The 13763-nt window shown below is 41.0% G+C and overlaps 1 protein-coding gene across 5 annotated transcripts in view; it reads left to right on the top strand.

Annotated features, from left to right (window-relative positions):
- The window catches only part of Sh3rf3 (SH3 domain containing ring finger 3), a 385180-nt gene that overhangs the window by 126163 nt on the left and 245254 nt on the right, over positions 1 to 13763 (top strand). The gene's annotated exons all lie outside the window — the stretch shown is intronic.

The following is a 13763-nucleotide window of genomic DNA, read 5'->3' on the forward strand; positions in this document are numbered from 1 at the left end:
ACTTATTAGTGCTTTAAAAAATTTCTCTTTCAATATTCTGCCACTTTCTTTATTGTTATGCATTTTTTATAATAATGAAAATAAAACATAATCTTGAAGCTGGGCCCTGGGAGCTCATGCCTGTAATCCTAGCTACTTGGGAGTCAGAGATGGGAAGATTGCAGTTCAAGGCTACCTCTGGGCAAACAGTTCCTGAGACCCCCATCTCAAACAATGGTTGGGTGCTTGCTTGTCATCCCAGCTATGAGAGGAAGCAAAAATAGGATGATTAGAGTCCAGGTTAGCCCCTGGCATAAAGGGAAACCCTTTCTCCAGAATAACCAGAGCAAAAAGCGCTAGAAGTGTGGCTCAAGCTGTAGAGTGCCTGAAGCCCTGAGATCGAACCCCAGTAACTGCAAACCCTGTACCACACTAAACAAAACCCTTAATCTTAAAGCTCTTGAATGCCATCTACATAATACCGTGTCAAAACCTACTTAATCTCAGGCAAAGTGTTGGTCTAATTCCTGAATTAATTAGAATTATTATTGGTACCTCTGCCCACTGTCTGGGAATTAGTTTTGGGTGATGGTCATGAAAAGTACTTTGTACAGTTGTCACTTTTCCCTCTCAAGGCAGCCCTCACCCGTATACTAATGTTTGGAGGAAATGTGAGTGAAGACGTGGTCGTATGGAGGGTGTCTACCTCCATGCCCTGAGTGTCTCAAGAGAGCTTGTGTTCATTCCTGTGGTGGTTGTTTGTAGGTGGGAGAGAAGAGAGGAGGTATAGGAGCTCTCTGATAGCTGGTGGGTATGCTGTGGATAAGCCCCCCACAGGCCTGCGAGTCTGAGGCTGTGGAGCTCAGCGATGGCAGTAAGGAACACACCTGCACTCCATACAGGGCAACCCTGTCATCCAGGAGACGGTAGAATGCTTTGCTTCATGGAAAGCACATCAGCAAACTATTGTGACATTTTAATTTTGAATAATTAGAAAATATGTAACAGCTACTTTGAATTCCTCTACTTCAAAGCTGTTAAGCCCTGAGTATGGGGAATGCCCTTGTCCTTGTAGTTTATCTTCAACTCAAGTGGTCATTTGTTTCCACCATGGCTGTCAGGTACCAAAGGAAGCTCCTGATCAAAGGCTTCAGTCCTGGGAGGGGAGCTTGACAGCTCAGGGCTTCAGTAACTCCTACCCAGTCCGAGGAGAGGAATGGAATGTGGCTCTGTGCACATGGTGGACCACAGAGGAAATGGGTGAAGAGCCAGAGGAGAGAAGGGATCTCTTCACTTGACTTTTCTGATTCCAATTCTTTTTTACTGTGGAGAGTAAATAAAATAGTGCAGATAGAACAGTGATAAATGTTGTCAAGATAAATGGGTTTCCTGAATTTAAACAGGGGCCAAATGTCAACATGGCTGTGCACACAAGAAGATGTGGAAAACATACTTCCCCTAAGCATCCCAGAACTCCAAACTCTGTGAGCAAAATGAGGTTGACTCCTAAACCCCTTTCTTTCTGTGTCACATGGGGCCTAGCATGGTGCTGGGAAGAACTCAGATTGGTAATGTAACTGAGGAGAAGAACAAATGATGCCACATTCCAGTTCCTGAGTGCATTTGCAATCTGAGGGCCTTTGGAAGGGAAGCTTTCTTGCATTTGTGGTGGCCCAAGGGGGTTATTTTTGCTCTACATTTTCAATGGGTTGTTTCCAAAGTGGTCATTTCTTTCTCCTCACTCAAAAATGAGAATACACTTTGCAAATTAAACTCTAAGCCTTTTCTTCTTCCATCAAGTAAACATTTTTCAGCTCAAATGATCTGTGCTTGTTCTGAAGAGGTTCTGAATGTAGACCTTTATTTGGCTTTGAAATCTGATGGGGGAAGTGGAGTTAATGTGCAAACAGCATTGTTTGCCAGTGTGAGATTGGTGAGGGGCCCAGGTTTGATCTTTCAGAAACAGAGAAGAAATAGAGGCAAAGGAAGGGTGATATATTTTAAGAGTGTGCTTAGTTGGGAAACAGACTTGAGGGGAAGGGAATGCTCTGCCAAACACTGTAGATTAAACAGAATCATTGAGGAGAGGATCTCCAGCCTCTCTATGCATCCCACATCTTCAGGAGAGGGATTTGCATGACCAACTGCCTTTTCTTACTGAGCTATACTTATGACTGAAGCCACATATTATAGCATCTTCCAGAATTGTATAAAACTTCCTTTGAGGCTTAACATGGTGTGTGCTGAAGGCGAGTAGTGACTCAGTCTCTGGGAGCAGTGCTGCACTGATGTGCATGTATCCGAAATGCTTTCCAGGTGCAGTGGGGTGTGCAGAGCAGCTGCCAGGCTGTTCTGGAAGGACCCACTAATTAATAAGAATGGAAGTAGTACTTGGACAGCTGTCAGGCCCTGGCCCAGACTCTTTTCTTAGTTGGTTTATGTAAGTTCAAGGTACTGTATTGTGTGGTAGACTGAGCCACACTGGGGTTCTAGTCTTCAGCCAGTCATTTCTTCTTGGGGGAACCATGAGCTACCCATTTAACACTCTGGGCCTCAGTTTCCCCATATACAAAATCATGACTGAAGTAGAGGTCCCTTGCAGTTCTAGCAGTAGGAGGGTCCCCTGATAGGGACCAGCAGTGCTTTTACTTATGGGCAATTAGTTTTAGGCTGCAGTGGTTTCAAGGTTTCATTTCTAATCTTTCCAACTGATCATTTCACGCAAACTCCAGAGGCCATTGGGTGGGAATGCCTTCATCTTTCCTCCCCTCCCTCCCTCCCTGTGACCTCTGGAAGTTTTCGTATTTTCTCTTGAGCTTATTCCTATTTTCTAAATAGTCCTTCTCTCTAAATGCTGGAAGGCTTCCTCTTCTCTTGTAAGGCCACATCCACCTCCTGTAATATTGAGACATTCCCTCCTTTGGAATTTGATTCCATCTCTTTCTCTCTCTCCTATGCTATGTCTTCTTTCTTCTTTACCTTCTTATATCCACATCCAAACAAACCCACACCTCCCTTCTGGCCAAAAAGAATTTCATAAAGCATGAAAAGAGTCACTTAAATATTTAAGATAAATGAGAGAGAGGAACCAAAATGGTGACTAGGGTGCAGAAGCAGATAGCATGAGCTCTGAGAATCAAAACTTCAGCACCCTGAACTCTAGCCCATAGAAAGCTTCTCTATGCCACTTTACACTGAGAAAACAGGAGGGTTGCTGCTGCCACCAGACGCAGGCTCCAAACTTGCTTGGGAGACATTCAGCAGACCAACCAGGTGAGCACCAAGCATCACACAGTATTCCCCAGCCACCCGTGGGATAAACCAGCATGGTCCCCTGGGCAGGCTGATCCCCCCCACCACCACCTGAAAAAAAAATCTGAACAATTAACAATGAACTGAAACTAGCACACAGAAGAGGGGATGGACGTTGAAAGAACACCGGAGATGGGGAGAGGGACAAGGACCTGATCTCTGCGAAAACTTCAGTAAACAAAGGCTAGAAAGACAGGCAGGCTGACAGAGGGTGGGTGATAAGCCACTGCCTGAAATAGGGCAGGTAGTGGTCCACAAAGCTCATCTCCTGATCCAGTGAGCAACATCCAAAGTCAACTGGCTCTGCAAAATTTAAAAACAAACAGCAAGCCATCACAACATGCTGATAGCAAGGGGCCAGCTGACAGATCACTGACCTTGCCCTAGAGAAAGGGGGTGAGGCAAAGAAACAAGCCCCCAGTAAACAAGCCCAGCAATAACCCAACTCCAAAGCAGGACAGCTGGTGGACTTCAGAGCTGATTCCGGAACCTGAGGACAACACTCAAACTTAAACCACCATACCCCACTGAGGGAGGAGCTGACCAAGCAGCTGCCACTGAAAGAAGAGAAAAGAAAAAGAAAAAAAACCAAAAATCGAATTCTGGACTCAACAAAACAAAGATAAATGACACCAGGGAACCCAATGATGTCCACAAGAACTTCCTCAAAGAAGAAATCTTGCAAGTAATCACTGAGAATTTCATGGAGATGATACTAGACATGGTTAACCAAAATGTACAAGATGCATTCAAGAAATTTTGAGACACCAAAAATAAAGAACACGAGAAGATGCAGAAACAAATAAATGACCTTGTTGGAGCCCTAAATAAACACCAAAGTGAAACAGAGAGCACTATAAATATAGAGAGAAGTGAATTAAAGATGAAAATAGACAATATTAAAGAGGTAGTGATCCATGATATGGAAAACCTCAGAAGAAAGAATAAAACAGAAATACAAAATGGCAGGCCACTTCAGCAGACTAGCACAAGCAGAAGACAGAATCTCAGAACTTGAAGATGAAATGGAAATTAAAGAAAAAACTGAAGAACTATTAGTCACACAACTCAAGACCTGCTAAAGGAATATGCAAGAACTCACCGACTCCATCAAAAGACCAAACCTGAGAATCATGGGCATTGAAGAAGGAGAAGAGGTGTAAGCAAAAGGAATTCGTAATATATTCAACAAAATAGTAACAGAAAATTTCCCAAATCCAGAGAAAGCTGTGCCTATTCAGGTACAGGAAGCCTCCAGGACACCAAACAGAATTGATGAAAATAGAACTACCCTACAATATATTATCTTTAAAATGACAAGCACATAGACTGAAGAAAGAATATTGAAGGCTGTAAGAGAGAAAACCCAAATAACATACAAAGGTAAACCCATCAAAATCACAGCCAATTTCTCAACAGAAACCTTAAAAGGAAGAAGGGCATGGAGGGAGGTATTCCGGGCACTGAATGAAAACAACTTCAACCCTAGGATACTCTACCCAGCAAAACTATCATTCAAAATAGATGGAGCAATAAAAGTCTTCCACAATAAGCAGAAACTAAAACAATATATGACCACCAAGCCACCACTACAAAAGATTCTTCAAGGAATTCTGCACACAGGAGATGAAAGCAAACAAAACCTTGAGAGGACAAGCAGTACCAAACCACAGGAGAAGAAAAGACAAGGAATCAGAGAGTAACATTGATTCAGCTGCACACAATCAAACCCTTGAACAACAAAAACAACTATATGCCAGGAATCACCACATACCTATCAATATTAACACTGAATGTTAATGGACTTAACTCCCCAATCAAAAGACACTGTTTGGCAAACTGAATTAAAAAGGAAGATCAAACAATCTCTTGTTTACAGGAGACCCATCTTGTTGACAGAAACAAGCACTGGCTTAGGTTGAAAGGCTGGAAGAAGATTTACCAAGCCAATGGCCCTGAAAACAGGCAGGAGTAGCAATACTTATCCTGCACAAAGTAGACTTCAAACTTATATTGATCAAACGAGATAAAGAAGGACACTACATACTAATAAAAGGAAAATGTACCAAAAGGGGATAACAATTATCAACCTATATGCACCCTACATTGTGTGCCCAATTGCATCAAACATACTCTGAAGGACCTAAAAGCATATGTAGTCTCCAACACAGTGATAGTGGGAGACTTCAATATGCCCCTATCACCAATAGATAGGTCATTCAAACAAAAAATCAATAAAGAAATTCTAGAACTAAATCATACCATAGATCAAATGGACCTAGCTGATGTCTACAGAGTATTTCATCCAACTTCCACACAGTATACATTCTTCTCAGCAGCCCATGAAACTTTCTGCAAAATTGATCATATCTTAGGGCACAAAGCAAGCCTCAGCAAATATAAGAAAATAGAAATAATCCTGTGCATTCTATCTGATCACAATGCATTAAAACTAGAACTCAACAACAAAAACAACAGTAGAAAACATGCAAACAGTTGGAAGCTGAACAACACATTGCTCAGTGATCAATGGGTCATTAATGAAATAAAAGAAGAAAATAAAAGGTTCCTGAAACTTAATGAAAATGAAAACACGAACTGCCATAACCTATGGGACACAGGAAACGCAGTCCTGTGAGGAAAGTTTATAGCCATGAGTGCATATATTTAAAGGACAGAAAGATCTCAAGTCAATGACCTAATGCTACATCTCAAACTCCTAGAAAAAGAAGAACAAGCAAACCCAAAACAAGTAGAAGGAGAGAAATAATAAAAATAAGGGCCAAATTAATGAAATAGGAGCAAAAACCATACAAAGAATCAATGAAATAAAAAGTTGGTTCTTTGAAAAAAATAAACAAGATTGACAGACCCTGGCAAACCTGACTAAAATGAGGAGAGAAAAAACTCAAATCAGTAAAATCAGAAATGCAAAAGGGGAGATAACAACAAACACCACAGAAATCCAGGGAATCATCAGAGACTACTTTGAGAACCTATATTACTATAAATTTGAAAATCTTGAAGAAATGGACAAATTTCTAGATACTTATAACCATCCAAAATTGAACCAAGAGGATATTAATCACCTGAATAGATTTATAACACAAAATGAAATTGAAGCAACAATAAAGAGTCTCCCAAAAAAGAAAAGTCTAGGACCTAATGGGTTCTCTGCTGAATTCCCTCAGACCTTTAAAGAAGAACTAATACCAACTCTCCTTAAATTTTTCCATGAAATAGAAAGGGAAGGAACATTGCCCAACTCATTTTATGAAGCCAGTATTACACTCATCCTAAAACCAGACAAAGACACCTCCAAAAAGGAGAACTATAGGCCAATTTCCTTAATGAACATCAAAGCAAAAATACTCAATAAAATAATGGCAAACCAAATCCAACAACACATCAGAAAGATAATTCACCATGACCAAGTCGGCTTCATCCCAAGAATGCAGGGGTGATTCAACATATGCAAATCTATAATTGTAATATAGCACATTAATAGAAGCAAAGACAAAAACCACTTGATTATCTCAATAGATACAGAATAAGCCTTCAACAGGATACAACACTACTTCATGATAAAAGCTCTAAGAAAACTAGGAATAGAAGTAATGTACCTCAACATTGTAAAGGCTATATATGACATACCTATAGCCAACATCATACTTAACAGAGAAAAACTTAATGGAGAAAATACTTAATGGAGAAAAACAATTTCCCCTAAAATCAGGAATGAGACAAGGGTGTCCACTATCCCCACTCCTAGTCCACATAGTCCTGGAATTCCTAGCCAGAGCAATTAGACAAGAAGAAAGAAAATGAATACAAATAGGTAAAGAAACTGTCAAAATATCCCTGTTTGCAGAAGACTTGATCCTATATCTTAACCAAAAAACTATACCCCAAAACTCCTAGACACCATAAACAGCTACAGCAAGTGGCAGGATACAAAATCAACTTAGAAAAATCATTAGCTTTTCTATACACCAACAACGAACAAATTGAGAAAGAATATATGGAAACAATTCCATTTACAATAGCCTCAAAATAAATCAAATAACTAGGAGTAAACTTAACATGAATGTGAATGACCTCTACAAGAGAACCGCAACCCCCTGATAAAAGAGATCAAGGAAAGCTATAGAAGGTGGAAAAATCTCCCATGCTCATGGATTGATAGAATCAACATAGTAAAAATGGTTATACTATCAAAAGCAATCTACATGTTTAATGCAATTCCTAGCAAAATCCCAATGACATTCATCACAGAATTTGAAAAATCTACCCTAATGTTCATTTGGAAACACAAACGATTGTGAATAGCCAAGGCAGTACTCAGCAAAAAGAGTAATGTTGAAGGTATCACAATACCTGACTTCAAACTATACTACAGAGCAATAGCAATACAAACAGCATGGTACTGGCACAAAAACAGACATGAAGACCAGTGGAACAGAGTAGAGGACACTGATATGAATCCACACAGTTATGCTCACCTTATTTTTGACAAAGGCGCCAAAAACATATGAAGGCGAAAAGACAGCCTCTTCAACAAATGTTGATGGGAAAAGTGATTATCTGCCTGCAAAAAACTGAAACTAGATCTATGTTTATCACCCTGTACTAGTATCAACTCAAAATGGATCAAGGACCTTAATATCAGACCTGAAACTCTGAAGTTAGTACAGGAAAGAGCAGGAAATACTCTGGAAGCAATAGGTACAGGCAAGGACTTTCTCAACAGAACCCCAGCTGCTCAGCAACTTTTTCAGTTTTACATAAAACTGAAAAAAGCTTCTGCACAACAAAAGAAATGGTCTCTAAACTGAAGAGACCATCCACAGAGTGGGAGAAACATTTGCCAGCTATACATCAGACAAAGGACTGATAACCAGTATATATAGGGAGCTCAAAAAACTAAACTCTTCCCAAATCAATGAACCAATAAAGAAATGGGCAACTCAAGTTATAGAAACAGCCAATATGCCCCACTACTGACGAATGGATTAAGAAAATGTGGTATCTATACACAATGGAATTTTATGCAGCCATGAAGAAGAACGAAATGCTATCATTCTCTGGCAAATGGATGGAATTGGAGAACATCATTCTGAGTGAGGTTAGCCCTGGCCCAAAAGACCAAACATCATATGTTCTCCCTCATATGCGGATATTAGATCAAGGGCAAATACAAGGGGATTGGACTTTGATCACATGATAAAGCAAGAGCACACAAGGGAGGTATGAGGATAGGTAAGACACCTAAAAAACTAGCTAGCATTTTTTGCCCTCAATGCAGAGAAACTAAAGCAGATACTTCAAAGCAACTGAGGCCAATAGGAGAAGGGGACCAGGAACTAGAGAAAAGGTTAGTTCAAGAAGAATTAACTTAGAAGGTAACACACATGCACAGGAAATCAATGTGAGTCAAATCCCTGTATAGCTATCCTTATCTCTACTAGCAAAAACCCATGGTCCTTCCTATTATTGCTTATACTCTCTCTTCAACAAAATTAGAGATAAGGGCAAAATAGTTTCTGCTGGGTAGCAAGGGGGTGGGAGGGAGAGGGAGGGGGTGGGGGCAGGGGGGAGAAATGACCCAAACATTGTATGCACATATGAATAAAACAAAAATTAAAAAAAAAGAAATGGGCAACTGAACTAAACAGAACTTTTTCAAAAGAAGAAATTCAAACCGCCAAAACAGCACATGAAAAATGCTCACCATCTTTGGCCATAAAGGAAATGCAAATTAAAACCACAGGAAGATTCTACCTCACCCCTGTTAGACTAGCTATCATCAAAAACACTACCACCAACGGGTGTTGGTGAGGATGTGGGGAAAAAGGAACCCTCATACACTGCTGGTGGGAATGCGAGATAGTGCAACCACTCTGGAAAACAATATGGAGACTTCTTGAAAGACTAAACATAGATCTGCCATATGATCCAGCAATCCCACTCCTGGGGATATACCCAAAGAAATGTGACTCAGGTTACTCCAGAGGCACCTGCACACCCATGTTTATTGCAGCACTATTCACAATAGCTAAGTTATGGAAACAGCCAAGATGCCCCACTACTGACAAATGAGTTAAGAAAATGTGGTATTTATACACAATGAAATTTTACTCAGCCATGAAGAAGAATGAAATCTTATCATTTGCAAGTAAATGGATGGAACTGGAGAACATCATCCTGAGTGAGGTTAGCCAGGATTAGATAACCAAAAATCATACGTTCTCCCTCAGACTTTAGGTCTAGGGCAAAGGCAGTAATGTTTTTGGACTTGGGTCACACACTAAGGAGAGGGCACATATGGGAGGAATGGGGATAGTTAGGAAACCCAAAATTTGAAAGTGTCTGATATCTCTACTGCAGAAGAGCTAATACAGTAACCTTAAAACGACATAGGTCAATATGTGAAGGTGACTGGAAAGTAGTGAAGAGGTCAGGTAGAGATTAATCAGTTTGGGTTGTAATACACTTGTGCATAGAAGCAATGCTATCTCTTTGTATAGCTATCCTTATCTCAACTAGCAAAAATGCTGTGTCTTTCTTATTATTGTTTATGGCTTCTCTTCAACAAAATTTGAGAAAAGGGCAGAACAGGTTCTGCCTGGAAGCAAGGGGGTTGGGGGGACAGATAGGGGGTGGCAGGGGGAAAAATTTACCCAAACAGTGTATGCACATGAATAAATGAATAAAGGAAAAAATTTTAAAAAAATAAACGACCTTAGTAATAAACTCTAAGATTGGGAGTCCTCACTGACAAACTAATCAAAGTTAACATTCAATGATGGAAAGAAGAGAATGAGGCAGCTAGCATTCCTGCAAGCTGAAAAGCAGACCTTGTGAAAGTCTTTTGTCTGTCTTTAACATTAGGGATTTCAGCCTAAGAATATTTATAAAAATGATTTGTTTGCAAAGAAGTTAGTCCGGATGACAAAGACATTTTGAAGGATAGGAAAACTATTGGGGGATTTACAAAAGGACACAAAATTCTTCCTGTGGTATGATCTTTACCCTATTTTCAATACCTTAAGTGTATGTATTGGAGAAAAATAGACTGGAGGACACACTAGGAATGACTTCTTTTCATCTTTTTGGTTTCTCACAATGAGCTGCTATAACATTCTGTTGGCAGAGAACCAGATTTTAAACCATCCTTTCTCCCTCTCTTTGCCGCTGTGACAGACATGCTTAGCCCTCAGGTTTGGCCTTTTCACTTCGTTCTATGTGTCCAGCTGGTGGAGGTCCTATGGACCCCTCATTGCACATCTAGGACTCAGTGGCCAGCCTCTCACTCTGGCTTTTGCCATCACTCTGCCAGTCCCCTGAGGTACATTCTTGTTTGACTTCAGTATTCTCTGGTTTTCTTTTTCTTCTCGGTTTATAATTTGCTTATTCCAGAATCTTTTCACTTTGTGGACCTGAATCTCCCGGTCCACAGGTGCTGTCCTCAACAGCCTGATTTCCTGGCTTGATACCCTGAGCAATCAGACTCAGACTAGAACATTCCATTTCTCAGTGTTTCCTCTGGTGGCATGGGCTTTCACCTGAGAATGTGGCATAGACGGCCTGCCACAGGGGTTGCTTCCTTTCTCCCTTTACTTCCTTTATCTCTGTTTATAACTTGCTTAGGCAGTCAGTTTCCCTTGTACCCATGCTTCTGTCTGTCTCACATGTCCCCTTCTCCTGGAGTTCTCAGCCTTGGTTTCATACTGGAGTCACCCAGGGAGCTCTGACAGCCTTGAGGTATGGGTCCCATTCTAGTGGATCTGATGTCACTGGTCTTGGTGAAAGTTGGGCACAGGGAGTCCTGCAGCTCCTGGTGTGTCTGCTGGTAGCAAATGATGAGGACTGGCCTTCCCTATCAGTTGTCATGTTGTGTTGTAGATGATCACTTGTGTGGTGCATGTCTAGAGCCAGACCCTTTAAGGTCAAGAATGTGACCAGGCCTTCCTGCTGTACAGACCATAGTATTTGCTGTATAGTCCAGAATATTGGGGCACTGAGTGACCACTGGAGAGCCAGGAGTGAATGAGAACAAGGATGGTGGGAAGCCTGGTGTTTCTGCACTGATTACCATGCCTTCTAGCTATAACATTTGGTCAACCCTGAGAGATCTCCTGCCCCCCCCCAGGGGTTGTACCTACCTTATGAGAAGTACAAGTATATGACTGTACCTGTATAAACAGGCCTCAGTGGCTTGCTTAGACAAACAGTTGGGAGACACCTTTCATTTAGAGATATTGGGGTCAGTGGAGGTTAGATCTTCTTCACTATTGATGCCTACAGACAGGGAAGTGGTCAGCAATGAGGGCATTGTGACCCTCTCTCTGGGACCCCTACGGACCCTCTACCTCACAGTGTAAGCCTCCTCTGTGGGCTGAGTTGGACTTTAATGACTCACAGTTCTGTGATTCTCAATGCTTGTGACTATTGAAGAAATCAAGTTCAGAGTACTATGGTTTGTGAAGAGGAAGAAATTACCTGTCCATGCTGCTATAAGAGTGGTGGGTTATTTAATCACCCAGAGAGCAGTAGGATATCACAGATTGTAGATGCCCTGTGATGGCTTGACAAATTCTTCCTAGGGATGTCTGTGTATAGCATTCACTGTCCAGTGACTGACAGGATAACACTCATCAGTTTATGAGCCTAAGAATGCATCACACAGCATGCATCCTGCCTCCCCAGATCTGCCGAGTTTTCATACCTTAGAGCTCCTGCTCTCCCCTTATCTGCTACTTGTAGGATGCCTGCTGAATGCCTGTCACTTGCCTTGCACTGAGTATGTGGTGGAGAATGAGAAAGATAATGCCCATATTTTCAGTTAGAGAAGGTGACTACATGCTCTTGTTTTCCCAGGACAGTCCTAATCTGCACCTGTTGTCCAGACAGTTATTACAGGACCACTTTTCATTTAATGCTGTACTGATTTTTGAACTATGATTTGTATCATCACATTACCCAGAGATGGTATTTAAAGTCATGAGGCTGGAGAGGACACTAGAGAGACCTGAGGACACAGACACAGAGCCTGGGACACTCTGACATACAGGCACAAGAAGGGACCAGGGAAGCAGCCATTGAAGTAAGAGAAAGGCCAAGAGGAATTGGAGTCATGGATGCCAAAAGAGGAATGTGCCTTGACAGGAAGAGTGGTTGACAAGGCTAAGTTGAGATAAGGACACACAGTGGTCACCACTGCTTATGCCACAGAGACTAAGTCAAGAAAGGAGTGTGGAATGAGCTTATTACACTCCCCTTCTCCCTGCTTTTCAGCCAAAACAGTACTTATTCTCATCTCCACAGAAATTTACCTCAGTTTCCCACAGTGCTGGTTAGGGTTCACTGCCCTTTTTTTTTCCCACAGCATATTGTTTATAACTTTTCATATGACAGTTTATTGTTTATTATACTATAGTGAAATGTGTCTATTTGTTTCTCCCCTAGACTCAGACCATTTAAGGGCAGGGGCTATTTCCTTTCCACCTTTTTCATGCTTTGAACCCTAGGCTATCACAATCCCATGAACCAGACGAATGAGAGATGTTGAATGGGTGAGTGGATGAATTAGTGAATGAATGACTAAATGAGTAACAAGTGAATGAATGAATAAACAAGCAAATGAATGAACAGTTGAGTGAATGAATGAATGACTAGCTGAATGAATGAGTGTTGAATGAACAAATGAATATATGATAATGAGTAGATGGATGAATATGTGAGTGAACAAGTGAATGGATGAGTGAGTAGCTGATTGAATGAGTGAATGGATGAGTGAGTAGCTGATTGAATGAGTGAATGGATGAGTGGATGAATAAGTCAATGGATAAGTGAATGGACATATGAATACATGACTGAGTGAACAAATAAGTGAGGAATGAATGAACAAACAAGTGAATGGACAAGAGTGAGTAAAAGAGCACATGGTTGAGCAGGACAGTGAGTGAGGCTCAGGTAGAGTTGGTTCAGTTCTGCATACATCAGAGCAGCCCTGGGCAGTATCTCTGTTTCCTGCTGCCTAACTTGCATTCATAAGCAAAAGCTCCTGCTGCCTCCAGTAATAATTCAGTGAATAATTATAGGGAGGGCATTTTCTTTTCTGTCATCTTAGACTGCCAGGAATTCTGATGGCAACAGTGGCTTTCTTGATCTGAAGGTTTTAGTGAAACTCTGCAGCTATTTTTCTTACCCTGTTGGAAGAATATACTGTTTATGGTCTGCAAGACAATGGGTTCTAATCAGAGCTAGAGATAAAATGTAGGGGAGCATAAAACATTTAAGAAGCATGTGTGAATCACAACAAAGCATTATGCAAAACCTCTCTAGGAAAATGTGCACATTCTGTATTTAGCAGCTCAGCAAAGCAAGGCATGTGGCTGATTTGTGGTACTATATAAACCTCTGGTAGTATTAACAAAATAAATACTCTATTAAGTCTTTAGGCAAAACTA

Source organism: Castor canadensis, chromosome 12 (assembly GCF_047511655.1).
Source record: "Castor canadensis chromosome 12, mCasCan1.hap1v2, whole genome shotgun sequence".
NCBI classification, from domain to species: domain Eukaryota; kingdom Metazoa; phylum Chordata; class Mammalia; order Rodentia; family Castoridae; genus Castor; species Castor canadensis.